This window comes from Empidonax traillii, unplaced genomic scaffold, assembly GCF_003031625.1.
Source record: "Empidonax traillii isolate 1590-97213 ecotype Southwest subspecies unplaced genomic scaffold, ASM303162v1 scaffold8:size5222938, whole genome shotgun sequence".
In the NCBI taxonomy this organism is placed as follows: domain Eukaryota; kingdom Metazoa; phylum Chordata; class Aves; order Passeriformes; family Tyrannidae; genus Empidonax; species Empidonax traillii.
The window spans coordinates 273,741-289,781 of NW_020955201.1; positions in this window are offsets into that span (position 1 = coordinate 273,741).

The following is a 16,041-nucleotide window of genomic DNA, read 5'->3' on the forward strand; positions in this document are numbered from 1 at the left end:
AAGACATTGAGTTAATTTAATAATTTTTATTGCCAGTCAGTATTGATCTTTAGCTATAAACTCTGTGTCTTGCATTTTATTTGTTTTCTCTGTGTGCTCAGCTGATCTTTTGGCACCATCTATTAAAGATGCTGAAATCTTGTTCGGTTGTGGTTTCTGAAGCTGGGTTAAACCAGTTTGGGTAGTTCAGCAGAATCAACATGTGTTAGACCAAAGCCTGGTCCTGAATGTTTGCTGATAGTCTGGTACTTCTGCAATTGTTCCTCTGTGTCTTCACTTCTTGATGAATAAGCAGCTGCATTAATTTGAATGCACATGGTATTTTTTTTTCATTAAAAATAAAACAGTATACCTATTCTTTGGTTATTATAAATTATTACAAATCAAGCCTCTCTCTCTCTCCCATACAGAGACATGCACTCTTCTGTCGCCTTCCAAGAAGCATTATCAGAGTGAATAAACAGGATATGGTTAATTTTGCTGCCTGCATTTAATTGCTTCCCACAAAAAAAGCAATCACAATGAGGAGCTGGAACCAACTCTACAAAGGTGCTGTGTTATTAGTGGGTATCACTGGTTTGTTCATGTGCATGGAGCAGTGAGAGAGAAGCAGGGAATAGAAACAGCTGTGCATCTGGGAATTCATCCTTTTGATAATCCCAGCCAGAAACAGAGAAGTTGGAGGAGGTAGAACTTTTCAGGAGCAACTGCCCCTGACTTTGGCCATTCCTTTTTGACCCCCAGTTGTTCCTAAACATGTATCTCTGTAACAGCTCTGTAATGGTAACTTTAACTGAAGGTTTGTTTAGGGATTCCTCACCTGTGTAGAGGTAATGACTGCAATCAATCCAACCAGTTTAGATTGTATAGATTACAGTTGTATATGAAAGATGTGCATGACTGGTATTCTGGTTTTGCTATTTATGCAGGTAAATTCAGATCACCTTATACCTGAAAATTGAGTGTAAATAATTTAATAAAATCTTGTTTACAGAAGGATCTTACTGAAAAGTAGATGTTGCTTGTAATCTGAATAAGGCAACCAACAAACATTTTCTCCCTTCTGACTACAAATTTAAAAACTGAATATATAGTATGGTTATGTTTTCTCAGTCCAGAAAAAACAAGATTTTCCTCATTCAAGAGTCTGGCATCAATTATTTCCTAAACAACAACTACTTAACTGTTACTAGCACAGTACTGATATCAGGTAACAGTGATCTATTACCAATCACAAATAATGTTGAAGTAGTCACAAAAGAACTTTTCCTTCTTGTGTTAAACATGGTATACAAACATAGAATATTAACTGCTTTTTGAATGCTGACAAGTCACATTAATCTAATCCCATTCTGTTTGCAAAGGGCTGTAGATCCTGTTGTGGTGACTTTCAGAGAAGGACATGGAGAAAATTTAGTCTGACTACCCCTTAGCATGCACCAAAACGATAGTGTACATGCAAGTGCCATCAAGGATTCCCACCAGTTCTTGCCACAAGGCTCCTGAACTTTGCTGCCACAAGGGTAGATTGGATTTGTTGGTTGCCTGATCTCAAGGTAACTCTAGTATAGATGGATGCTGGTAGTTAAGCTCAAGGCAGCTTACAGCAGCAATGTCTCCACTGTATGTGCGTGTATGTATTCAGAGCCAATCTGGCAGTTTCAGCCTGTTTTGTCTAGGTACTGTATGAATATAACATGATCTACAAAGCTTTCCATCCAATTTTTTGATGAGAGACGTCAAACAGACCAGGGAGGAGTGCAATATAACTTCTGAGTGTGCAAGTGTGGGGCCATGTGTTCCTCACTTTAGCATAATTAAAACACAACAGAGATGGATTTTAATTCCTGTGTTAAACAAAGCACTGCTCTTTTTTAGTTCCTTGTGTCCAAAGCGATCAGTCAGAACCAGCACTTCTGTTTGTTATTCCAGAAGTGAAATGGAGACCTAAAAGGAAATGACACTTTGAGGGATTAGAATCTGTGATGGTTCAGACCTGTCTGCCTGCCAAATGCCCAAACTCACAGCAACAACCCCTTCCCCCTCCCTTCTTCCATTAGGGCAAAAGGAAAAAAAAACCCTATAAAATTGAAGAGCCTGAAATCAAGCTAGTTATATAAAAATATATATTTTACATATATTACAGTTATATACAATTAAAATACTATATACACAGCGAAGGGAATCCAACTACCTCCCTGAAGGGAAAGCGAAAGGGGAAAAAAAGGATACAGAACAGGTATACACAATCAAACCCAAGAATTAGCAAAATAACCAGCAAAACAAATGTCACCACGTTCCTCAGAAAAGTGAGATCACCAGACACTGCCAGCACTCTCCAAACCCCTGTGCGGCTGACCAGCGGTCGCTGCAGGCCTCAGGCTCTAGATAAGCGAGACCAACGCAAGGACCCACTGCTCCTGAAACTCACCGGAAGAGACGACAACGAAAGCCTCTCCTCCCTTCTTACTTCCACCCTGGTCTACGTAAAAATTGTATGGAATACTGGGAACATGGCCACTTCCTTGGTTACAAACTGGTCATCAAGGAAGGCCTAAATTAAAACTACCACAGAATCAAATAACATTCATTCATTACCTTGCACTTATGCTATGTGGATAATGATTACGCACTTTTTTAGATAGCATTAATCTAATTTGGTTAGAAAACATTAAATCAGAGTTTGAACAATGTTGTCAAAGAATAAAGATCACATATTTACCCTGGGTTAGTGTCAAAGATGTCGATATCTGAGAGCTAGGTGTTATAGCGCCCTGCATATTTGTCTTATTAAACCCTCTATGATATTGCAGTAGTTTGAAAAGGAGAGGATGAAAAGCCACTGGCTAATCTGGGGTGAAAGACAAATACGCACTGAAATACTGTGTGCCAAAGCACAATCTACGTTGCGTTTATTGCACTAACCTTTGCTGATTTGGATGTACAGCTTTCCCATAGGGTGCCTAGTAAAGTACAACACTCCCCATGAACACCTCCAACTTTCAAAGGAAACTCAGTAAAAGTAGTCCATAACTAGCTGACAACCAGGCATGTTTTTAGCCTGTCTCTTCTCCAGATGTTGATGTAGTAAGCAGGAAACCACTGCCATTTGTGACCTACAGTCAAAGCTACTCTTAAGAATGTAAAGCTCACTTTTCTCTTTCTGGGAAAAAAAAAAAAAAGCTTCAGGAAAATATATGTTTTTTTCCTTAAGCATATCTGTTTCTATCACTTGGAAGAAGCCTCTTGAAAGTCTGTCTCTATAGAATATGGCTAATGTCTAGGTCACGCCCCACTGAAGAGAAAACATTGTATGCTAACTCTTTATCTGTGCCTGAAGAAAGTTTAAAGCAAAATGGCCACTGGAGTGTCCAAAAGTTGTGCTTTCCTCATCTTGGTAGGGTGCTCTAAATACCTGGGTGTGGGAGAAGCTACTTCTTCACTGTCCTCTTTTGTCTTAGACTCATACCACTAGACCTTGGTTAACAGCACAGTTTCAGCCATGGAGATGAGAAGTGCCATGTTGCCAGCAGGCAGATGGAGACAGTGGTGGGACACGTACATTTTTCTCCCATCTGACTGAGGTGGTAATCTTGCTTTCTCGATTCCTGAATGAATGCTTTAGCCTTCCAGCTGTTTTATCAGAGAATCAGAGGAGAGGAGAAGTACTGTTGCTGAATTTGGAAAGAAAGCTGCAATAACTGTATTCTATTGGAGCCTGAGCCTCCCGACACATTAAGTAAACTGCAAAAACATCTACCAAATTCAGCTTTACAGGACACATAAGCCAAGCTTTAAATTTCCATAAGGTTCATTTGAGAGAGTTGGAGGAACCAGGTCTTGGATAGAAACAGTACATCCAAGAGCAAGATGTTTCATTAACCTAAGTTCTTTACCCACTGCCCTACTCAGCTCTTTGCCAAGCCCTCCCCTATCCCCCTTCTAAAATTTGTGCTTCAATTTTGCTATACAAAAGCTTCCTGCAACTTGCTTAAGCAGCAAATTAATAAAAAATGTAATTCATCATCAATAGTTGCTGTGTGCCACTTTATCTTGCTGAAAACTAAGATTGTTTTTGCACAGTGTGAAACATAAATAATTTGTAAGCTTGAACAATAGGTACTACCCACTGCAGATATAATTCTTCCTGCTATGCATAAAACAAGGAAATTGAGTAATTAATGATCACACTTAATTTAAGAATTCAAGGAGGTAGTGTAGCAAGTATACATCAGTGTCTCATTTCTACTAAAAACTGTATGTTCTACCAGCATTTCCAGTGCTCTGTGATTGAACAGGAAAATGTTAAGTGCATATTTCAAGATAAACACCACCTTCAATGCTTCTAGCCCAATTTGTGATCACAGAAGTATACAGGTATTATAGATTTGCATCTAGTCAGTGATGCTTCATTTTCCACAGTGAATATGTTATTTTGCCTAGAGGGGCTTTGAATTCAGAAGAAATGAAGCATTGCATGAAAAGGTAATGTACGTGGAAAAGACAGGGCCACATACATTTCTTCATGTCAGGCAGACTAGAAAAGTGCTTACTCACCTCTGCAGTTCTACACTTACTACACCTCTGCTGTCTCAAATAGAGTAAAATTCAGTACTTTTTAGTAAAGGCATTGAATCAGTTTGCTCTAGTTATGCCTTGGTGTAAGTGTCAAATTATGACAGAAGCCAAAAAGTTTCATATTTGTCCCAATTCTTTGGTGTTAACTATGAACAACTAGATATCTCCCAAAAGCCAATAACTGTCCTAATGATTGTGGTTTCTACAATTGTTTTTGGTTCATCTTTTTGAAGAGGCTGAATAACTCAGGATTTTGATTGTTGTTTCATACTTTTTACAGCTTTGCCGTGGTTTTGCTCTGGGTCAATTTGCTTTCCATCCCCCACACAATTACTATTAGTTGAGAGAAGGTTTATGCAGACAAAAGAGACACAATTTGGGGAAAATAGTATGAACATTTATTGCTAGTAAAATAAAGACTACTAAAGAACTATATCTACAATAATTCTACTTAGGTAAAAGTGTTATGTATGTACAGAAATACTCCTCCCCCCTTTATACCAGTCCAAGGAGGAGAAGCAATCTCATTCTCCATTCTCGGAGTTCCAGCTCTCTCTGTAGTAACTCTGCAGCAGTACTCTTGTCACGGCTGGAACTTTTTCATCTCTCTCTCTCGCTCTGTGTCAGCCTTCAGGGCTGGGCCTACCCCCGTCCTGGGCTAAGACTGAAGGCTGGGGGTTCCTCAGGTCCTGAAGGGTCTTCCTTCCATAGGCTTGCAAGGGCTTGCTTACTATGGACCTTCTTCCACGGGGTTACAGGGGATAATGGTTTAAGAGTTCACCCCTGTTTCCCTATGGAGGTCCCTCCCCATGGGAGAACAGTCCTTGACAGACTCCTCTGCATGGGTCTAGCATGGATCTCACACACACACACGGATTCCAACATCTCACATGGGCCGTCTCGCTCCAGAGTGAAGTTTTTCCAGGGTCACAAATTGTCAGCAGCAGTATGGATCCACACACACACAGACCCCAAGCTTATTCAAGCCATTCTGCTCCAGCAAAAGCTTCATTCCCCTCAGGGTCATATTCAGAGTTACAAATCTTTGACAGGTCTCTGCCTTACCTCAGTCTTTCTCATGAAGTCTCGATTCTCTTCAGTACATTCACAAGCTCTTCTATGAGCCACATGGAGGGTCTCCTCACCCCAAACAAACTTTTACAGGTGGCAGGGATTACTTTTCAGTCTTTTCCCTGCTGAAGAGAGAGAGTGAAAAGGGGGGAAGAAGCAGGCCCCCCTTTGCCTTTCTCTCTCCTCTGGCTGCCAGCTTTGACCTTGGAAGTCTCATATCTCTTCGCTGGAATTTCTCTGCAGCGGTTTCTGTCCAAGCAGTTAGTCTTTTAAACTTTTTTTTTTCGCTCTCTTACATAGAGAAAGGAGGCTTCAGTGCCGCATCTGCCCCCCTCCCGGCCCAAGCCGGGGGAGGAGAGGGCCTTGGCCCACTCGGGACCTGCCCTCCTCTACATGGCTGCTGCTCTAATTTCAACTGCACAAGAAGTCTTCTCTTCCGTTTCCTTAAAGATGTAATTAGCAAAGGCGTCACTGAATTTTTGATTGGTTTTTTGTCCGGAAATTACCTGGACAAAACCATCCTCAGCCCCAGGGACGAGCTGGTGGGCAAAACCACGACAAGCTTAAATGGTCCTTAGGGAAGAAGAATTTTCTTCCCTGGAGAAGATACACCAAACACAATGTTTCTGCTGAGCCTGCCGTGAATCAAATTAAACTGTGTGCACTACATGGTCTTAACTAGTAACCTTCACTACTTAATCTTCATATGGGCCTTCAATCTCTTTTGGCACAGAAGTGCAGGACTACAAGTATTTTGCCCCTGATGATGTCAAGTGTAAACACCTAGTGCATTCCGTCATGAAAAAATGGATATTAATTCTCTGTCTAGAGAAGTATGGGGGCCTATTGTAACAAATTCTGAAATATGCTGCCGAAGAGAGACACTCTACCCTCTTCCAGTTATTTTGCTTTCTCCGTAGCAGTGTCAAGCCCCCAGAAATTACTTATTAGAGCTAAAAACTACTTTCATAGATAAAAAATGCGCTAGAAAAACATGTGCATTACAATGACCATATTGATTAGCTAAAACATTTTAGCATTTCACTTCTTCTAGCTCTCTTGTCTGCCTTTTAAGCTTCTGGTATTGCGTTGCACAGGATGCCACATAACAATACAATAAAAGCCCCATTTATGCCAATGAAGCTGGTGAAATGAATTACAGTAATAAACATACAAAAAGGCCATAAAATTATGTTAAAAAGTATACTTTTTTCACCTTAGAACCAAGATTTTTCTGGCCAAGGGTTTATTTGGAAAGCAGCCTACCCATCTGCCCTTCTACACAGTCTCTTTTATCTACAGAATTTATTTCTAAATGTTGAAAATCAAAGTAGCAGGAAAAAGCCCTCAGACTCTTCCTGCAGATTCAGATGTAAAAGTACAAAAATAAAATCTTACCACTGTACATAGCAGTGAGCTGGCCAGAATGTCCCTCTGTTAGCAAGTCTCTCATGTTCACAAATCACAAAAATCTGCAAATTCAAAAGTGTTTGTCAAAATATTTGTGGTGGTTACATCTGTTTATGTTGAAGAAAAATAGCATGAAATTCTATGAATCTGAGACAAATCACATCTGTAGCCCTTCCATCTAGTCACTCCCTCTTAGAAGGCCCCCAGATTGACCAGGCAGAATTTGCCCTTCATGAAGCTGTGTTTGCTGTCCCAAATCACCTCCCTATCCTCCATGCCCCTTAGCACGGCTTCCAAGAGTATCTGTTCCATGGTCTTCCCAGGTACAGAGGTGAGGCCAACAGGTTCATAGTTCCCAGGCTCCCCCTTTCTACCCTTTTCAAAGACGGGTATCATGTTTCCCTTTTTTTAGTCACCTGGGACTTCTCTTGAAAGCCACAGCTTTTCAAATATCATGGAGAGTGACTTGGCAGCTACATCAGCCAATTCCCTCAGGACTCTGGGATGTATCTCACTGGGTAACCTAGGCTTATGTACATTGAGGTTCCTCAGGCAGTCACGAATATAATTTACTTATAGTGGGAAACATTTTACACCCCCAGTCCCTACCCATCCCGCTGTCCCTCCATTCCAGTGACGTAGGAAGAGAGGTTGCCAGTGAAGATGGAAGCAAAAAATTTGGTGAGTACCTCAATCTTCTCCTTGTCTGTTACCAGTTTTCCAGTGTTCTTTATCAGGGGATTACACCTTCTCTGACCTTTCTTTTCTGGTTAACACACCTGTAGAACCCCTTCTCCACATTCTTTGTGTCCTTCGCCAAGTACAGTTTCAGCCTTGCTGTGGCCTTCCTCACTGTAACCCTACAGAACCAAACTTCTTCTCTATACTCTTCCCAGATTACCCGACCTTGCTTCCATTGACTATGCATTTGCTTCTTTCCCCTTAGTTTGACCAGCCATACCAGTCTCTTGCCTTCCTTGCTCAATTTCTTGCTCCTGCACTTTGCCAGCTATTGTGCTGTATGGAAGACCTCCTTAAAGAACTGCCAGCTCTGTTCCACTCCCTTGTCCTTGAGGGCAGTCATCTATTGACTGTCTCCTTGAAGAGCTGGAAGTTTGCTGTCCTAAAGTTCAGGGGCACTTTACTCTTTTATTTTCAGTTTCGTTTCTTTGTTAAACACTCCTTAGTCAACTTGGGTTTTGTGGTAGACTTTGTTTGAGTCATACTTTGTTTGAGAATTGTGTTTTAAGTCATACTTATTAATGTAAGTCAGACTTACTAATGTGATGTGACATTACATACTTAAAAATCCCTGGTCTAATACATAGATTTTACAGTACTCAGACCTGAAGATGTCCCAAAATACATGTTATAATTAAACAAACATATTGTCTGTAAAACAGAAAAAAAAAAAAAAAAAAAGAGACAATCTATATGCTTAGTGCACATTTAGATCTCTTGATTCTGTTTATGGGTTTTAAATACATTGGCTCATTCATACAAAGCAATTTAGCAAATCAAAATGAAACAAGTATTTCAAGTTAGACAAATGGTAATTGCGCATTTTTTAGTTTATCTTACCCAACAACAGATCCGGATGAATACTGTGAGTTTTAAAAGAATATTTGTGAACTATAAAATTATTTTTCACCCTCAGAACTATTGCAATAAAAAATTAATTAATTTACAAAACACCCTCAACATTATTTAACACATAACATCATAACACTCTTATAGGTTCATTCATTTACACACTCAAAGCAATTATTTTGTAGATGAAAACACTGCTTATGGATTGAGAATGGTTTTTTCTATTTCTTTACAGATATGCATAAATATTCCTATGAACCTTCAGTAGCTGATGTTACATAAATGACAAAGTTTGTCACAGCAGGCACATCTACATATGTATCTCACTTCCTTACTTGGGAGACTTCTCCCAAGGGACAGAGGTGCAGGATCACAACTGGTCAGCCTGAATTCCTGGTGAAATCATGCAGTCACTGAAGGGCAAACACTCTCCACTTCTACTGATGCTCTGGTCCTCAAAATTTCTGGGCTCTGTTTTCTACATGTTAGAAAAGTTAAAGGATTGCTTTACTTCATTAGTCTCAGTAAAAATTTTTACTCATTTAATGAGGTATGCTTTGGTTATACAACAACATAGTGTGCTTGCATTAACTGTGCTGCATAAAATATAATGGGGGTTAATAGCAGGATAACTTCCCTGTGGAAAAGAATTATGGCTTTGACCCTTCTGGAGTCAGAATAAAACGCTGCAGGCATAAGAGACCTTATTATTGTTAACTCCCTAAATCCTGCCATAACAGCTGAACTGAAAAATAGCTTACGTGCTTTGGATAAATTTTTCATTCAACAAATTAACATGATATAGAGTGGAGAGATATGCACATATTATCCTTTCTAAGGCTTCTTTAGCTTTTGTCACTTACAATTCTTTTTTAACGGGATCAAGCATTTAATTCTCTGATTTGTCTAGAATTTCATTTTAAAAGTCATTACTAAATCTATTAGAACCTAGAACTGCACTAGAGTGATTAAATATCCTTATAAAATTTCCCTATATTTGCCATCAGTTCTAATTATCACAGTAAATGCACCACGACAGCAAAAAATATAACACACCAAAATGGTTATAAATGATTTTGAAGACTTGAAAATATTCTTTCTGAATGAAGTGTGGCTGTTGAAAGAGCCTTTAAAACTGCCATTTAAGAAGTTGCCGAACCTCTTTTTGCTCAATTGTTGATTGCATTCTTGGAAATAATTTGGTTTTCTCTTTTCATTTTATGGGATGGCTAAGACAGTTTGCTCACCTTAGCATCTCGTGAGTTTACTTAAGAATTTTTTGTGCTGTATAGCTACAATATTGAAAGGACTTTAAAATCATTTAAGAAGCTAATTAATTTTGAATGGATCAGAATCAAGGTTTCCTGGGTAACTGTACACAATCAGATGCATTATTGCATTAAAAAACCAGACTTGTGTAACAGGTCACATGTCAAGTGCTCCTTGAGGGAATATCTTTAATATTTCTCTATTTTCTTTGCTTCATGGGTGACCTCAGGCCTGACTTACCTCATAAACCCCAGTCCTTATGATGAACACAGAATTATTAATTTTTGCCTGCTGGTTTCTGTGACATTTATTACTGTAAGACAAGAGTTTTTAAAAGGAATTAATTTCTTATTGCAACATATTGATTTTACTTTAAATATTTAAATATTGATTTTAATCTTTATTCAGGGAGAACTGGAGTTTCAACTGCTAGAGACACACTGACTGGGTGAGCTTGACTGAAGATGCAACAAGCCAGTTTTCCAAAGAGTGAAGGGTTATTCAAAAGTTTCCAGCGGACTTTTCCTTTTCAATTTCTTTTTAACAGTTTTGATTGAAATTTAACTTTGAGAAAGAAATACAAAAGAAAGAATATCCCTACACTTCTCCAGGTCATTCTGATTCAACTTCTGATTTTGAAATTATTATGTTTCTAGGCATCTTTATAAAGTTGTATGTGAAAGGCTAGATATTAGGAAAAAATGCTTTACTGTCAGGGTGGTGAGATACTAGAATAGGTTGCCCAGGGACGTTGTGGATGCCCTAGCCCTGGAAGTGATAAAGGCCAGGTTGGATGTGGCTTTGAGCAACCTCGTCTAGTGGCAGGTGTCCCAGTTCATGGCAGGGAGGGTTAGTACTAGGTGATCTTTAAGGTCCCTTCCACCCCTTAACATTCCATGATTCTGAGACACCTTTGTGTAGTACAGCATAGTGATAAAGCAAAGTACAGATCTTTATTAAATTACACAAAGCAGTAAAGGGACACAAAGCAGCACGTGTTTGTATTTTGGCTGCTGCAGGGTGCAGATGCTGCTATGTTTTGCCACCCTGTTTCACTTCTCTGTTTTGCCTGTACCACCGCGCTTGGGGTCCGGATTAGCCCCCACCCCTGCCTGCTCTCCGGTGTGGTGTTTCACAGCCCCCTTACCCTTCAGGAACCACTTTGCAGCTTCTCCCACAACTCAAAGAGGCACCTGCACCATGGCTTCTTCCCTTCTCAGGCCAGTCCGAGTGGAATGTTTATCACATCCTCAAAGATCGACTCAAAGTAAGGACACACTCACTGACTGGGCAGGCTGAGGTTACCAGGGAAACCTCAGTGTGGGTATTGCCAAAGTTTGAAGTGCTTTCCTGTGCTCTACTCTGCTGGACTCAGCCCCTGACCTGTCCCTCCTCAAACGCCACCTCAGTGGCCCACACCAAGCCCTGCAGCCTCCAACCTGTCCTTTTTTGTATTCATGCAGTAACCAGTGGGGTGGGGTCTGCCATGAGCATTGCCTCACACGCCAGTTCCAGCTGGTTCCAGCCCAATGTGTACGTTTCAGATGGTTCCCACTTATTGCAGTTGGTTTCTCTAGGGACAAATGTCAAGATGCTGTCGCCCAGGTCAGCCGTGCTGCAGCATCTCAGGAAGCAGGTTTGACATTGACAACCTAGCAGAGAACATCAGCTGTGAAGGGGTACGGGAGGAGAAAAGGAGTGAGAAAGGGCAGAGGGGCACTTAGACCAATGGAGGGGAAAGGTGTTCAGTCTTTGCCTCTTCCCTCTCTGCTTCCCAGTTCCTGAATCAGTAATTAAAAACATTAATTGGTAATAAATTGTTAAATTACCAAAAGGTGGGTGTATTTTGCCTGTGACAGCAACTGGTAAACCATTTCTCTGCCTGTATCTTCACCCATGAGCTTCCTTGTTCATGTTCCTGCAGTTTTTGACCCCATCCCATGGTGGAGATGGAGCATCAGGGGCTGGTAGTGGAGCTGCAGCCAGACAGGGTCAACACACCCCATCTTAAACAAGAACCTCTGAATGTGAGTGAACTAGCACCAGGGAGGAGATGCACTCCTTATATAAAGGATTCATCACAGCTGTTGGGTCTCAACCCAGTTGTAAGGTTTCACCTCAGTTGTTTAAAAAAAGCATAAACAGAGTTGAGATTTTGCAGTTGCCTGCAGGTACCAGAGCAAGTTATGCCCAAGGGGGTCTCAACATCCCTGTTTCCTATGGCCTGTAGCATTTTTGGCCCCATACTTCTCTCTCTCCTGAGATCCTGCTGTTCTCTCTGTCCAACACTTTCTGCACATACTCATTGCACTTGCCACAGTTTGACCTGGTATTTTACTTTACACATGAGGTATATATGTTAAAAATTGTATCCATCTTGTTAAGCAAGTGAGGTCTTCCTAGCTTAAGAATCATGACATTTTGAGTTTGGGATATTACTCTAATTTTAATGAGAGAGAGATCAGAACAGACTAAAACTTAGAATATTAATCCTATTTACATGTGTACAGTGGGGACTTAGTTTTGCTCTTTCTGCAAGCAAAAATGTCTGCACAAACAATACAATTTACATACTGTAGCTCCATTTTTAGTGCTCCCACACAATAGCTGATTTCTCAGAGAAAATCACAGCTTTTCCTCAAACATCGTGCCTGTTCTATTTAGGCACTGTGAGGCCTGGGATGAGGGCAGGCAGAGTTTACAGAAACCTCGTAGGCTGCCTTAAACCTGTTTTTACCTCAGTTGTTGCCATGGAGCTTTGGAGAGTTTGACAATTCGGGGCAGTCACTGGATTTCATATTTGGTCTCCATTTTGATGTTGTTTTTCAAAGAGGTTCTGGATAACACTTGCTGAGGAGGATTTCTCTCCACAAACTTTGCAGTCCGTAATAACACTGTCAACCACAGCCTTAACACTTGAGGAAAGGATGCTGTGTAGACGGCTGAGGGCATCTAAATTTGTCCAGGGAAGTCCACTAACCCCTGCAGTCTGGAAAATGCAGCATTTCTCAGGGTGCAGGTATGAATTAGGTTTACACCTGTTGAGCAAAAGATTAGAACATGGTTTGGGAGTGCTAGAAGTATTGACCAGAATACACCACAAAATGCAGCCTTGGTCTAGATTATATGTAGCACTCCATAGCTGTCTCTCCTCTCCCTGCTCTATCTACTACTGGAGCTTTGGTTATCTCTGATTTCCATCCTGAGTCTGGACCATCTCTTCCTGCCTATCCATTCTTCATAAGACTGGCGGCCTTCATAACACTCATGACTGGGCAGTAGGATACAGCCATGGTAAAGTGAGAAATTATCATATTTCTACTCTTAAGGAAGATTGACAATCTTGTTAAAATAAGAGAAGAAACAGTTTTTCCATAATTTTATGAGAATCATAACATTGACCTTGAATAAAGCAGAATGTGAATTTGGGGAAAGAGGTCTTCGAATGAGTAACCTCCCTCTTGTATGCCATTTTGTAACAGGCCTGTGCCATGCTTCCACTGCTCTTCTCTGCTTCTGGCTTCTCAATATATATCCCTCATACACAGATGTTGTGAAGGTGTTGAAGAAATTGTGGAAGGTTCCTTGCTTATCCACCAAGAACCCAAGCACCACTGTCAGTAGACTTCTGCAAAAATGCCACACAATGTGCTGACAGTACACTTCTGTGTCTGAAGTCAGATTAAGACAGTTTCACTTGCACTTGTCCCTTACAGCACACAGACTTACAACCTCCCTTAATCTAACTGAAGATGAGGATGGGCTTCTGATGTTTTGTCACAGTGGTATAATCCCACAGCAGTGCCTTGACAGAGACGCAACAAGGCTATCGGTGGGTCCTGTTTCCCTGTCTTCCTGTACAATCTCCCAATGTTCTGTGATATATAAATGCCTGAAGAGTGTTGGGCAGTATTCCTTTTTTTTTTTTTTACCCTGAAGGTATCAGAAATGTAAATGTCAGAGTGTAAACATTTGCCAGGGCTTTCCTCTAAGCACGATTTTCTGCAGGTCTCCTGACAGTGATTCATGCAGTGCTCATGCAGGTCCTCAAGTGGCAGTAATCAGAGAAAAGTGTCTTTACCAATTACACTGTTTAGTGCTGATCACATTACCTCTAGCTGTCGAGATGGTGGCACTACTTGGTTTTGATAAAGGCACCTGCAGCAGGTGGAGGCCTGCACTAGTTGTTTTACTTCCTCTGGCAAACACAATTTACATCTGGTAACATATTCAATTAATAGAAGATGGTTTATTTTTCTCAGGTTTATTACATGTTCTACAGATTTGAATGGGATATTTCTGTTCATGCATATAGCTATTGTTGCTAGGATTTACAGTGTAACATGAGCAGCTTACTCATGCCTTTTGAGACAATCTAAATCTAATCAGTATGTTCAAATGCCCTTGCTTCATGCTCTGCAAGTGCTATGGAAAGTAAATCGTGCTTCACATTTATTGTCAAAAAAGCATTTAATGGTGAGAGCGTGAGTCTAAGAATTGATTCTCTTAGGAAGATATGAAGAGGATTCTGCTTACTCTGAATTATCCTAAGGAGACTTTTAAAGATAAGAAGAAAGGTTCTCCAAACCATGCTGTATATTTGGTGGTGCCTGCCCCAGCCCAGAGATGAGAGTTGTAATTTTGCACATTTTTACATGCTTCCAGCCTACCACTGCAGTTTGCATTAGTGAGTATTCCTGCCACTAACACTAGAGGGTTATACCCCACCTAGAGAAAGTTTTTGAACTCCTGATCTTGGATAATGCTTGAGAGTGAATATGTAGAGACAAATCATGTCACATAAAAACTGAGTGTTGTCTTTATAGCCCTGTAATATGTATTCTCAGTAAATCAGGATTCCCAAGAAAAAGAACTCTGATTCCAGACTGTACTGCTAGACCTGGAAGGAGCACTCAAAAGAACAAGTTCCTGTTTGCACATTTTCTGCTAATACTTCAGGTAGGCAGGTTTGATTTTTTTCAGAGGTGTGGCAGAAATACAAGTGAAAGAACTTTCTCTTAGAGTAATGATAATGAAACATTTACACACCACCACTGCAAAAGTCCAGAATTAAATATTGAAAGGCCTAGTCATATTACAGTTTGCATTTAGGATTGGCACTAACTGGCAATGCTGTTGGTAGCCTCAACAGGAAGGGCAAGAACTGAGTAAGCATGGAGACTTTTTAATACAAAGAAGCAGTTGTTCCAGGTCAGGTTTAATGCACATTTACTATGCAGAAAGTGAAGCACAGCGCTGTTGTTGCTCGTAGTGCAAGTGTCTTGTTTGGAGAGCCTTGTATTTGCTAGATCAGTCAGTCTTGCCAAGGGATTTTCTAAGGTGCTAACCCCACTGTCAGTGTATTTTGAAAATTCCTTCTTGTGGAGGTGGACCTTTGCCTAAATATTCAGAATCAAATGGGAAGAAGAATATTCTAAGCAGTATAAAAATAAATTTGATGGAACACTGCCTAGTTCAAAAAGACAGTGAAGACAATTGATACCATGAGACTGAGGCAGTAGCTACTATAAAGCTCTACTTTTTGCATTTCACCCATTAAAGCTGTAACATGGGAGAGATATCTGCTCTGCTGCAACCATTGTCCCACCTTTTTTCATTTTGTCATGAGCTTCATAGTTTTTCTCTCTGACTTCTTTGTTTCATTCAACACATTGCTGCAATGTTTACTTTTTCTGCCTGTCATTTTCACCATGTATCTGCTCCTTTGATTTCTCACTTTCACTTCTTGGTAAAGACTCTCATCTTTATCTTGAAGGGCCAATTACAAAGCCAATCATTATCTTCTTATTTGTCTATTCATGCTGCCTCATGTATAGCTGTGATTCACTGACCGTTTTTTTCTATATCTCCTCGTGCCTTGTTCCAGTGTTTACCTTGTGCCAAATTTGTCAATAAATCTGTTAGCCTGTCACTCTTCCAGTCCTTCAAGACCAAATAGAGTGTAAGAATTTCCCAAGGTTTAACAATCAGGTATGTAATTGGGGAGTTTTGAGATACATTTTATTTCTCTTCTTGTATTTTGTTTTCAGTTAACTAACAGGAGAGTAGCGACTGGTGCACATAATGGCCAGTCTCTTTGCGAACGAAGAACCGGGGAAGGTC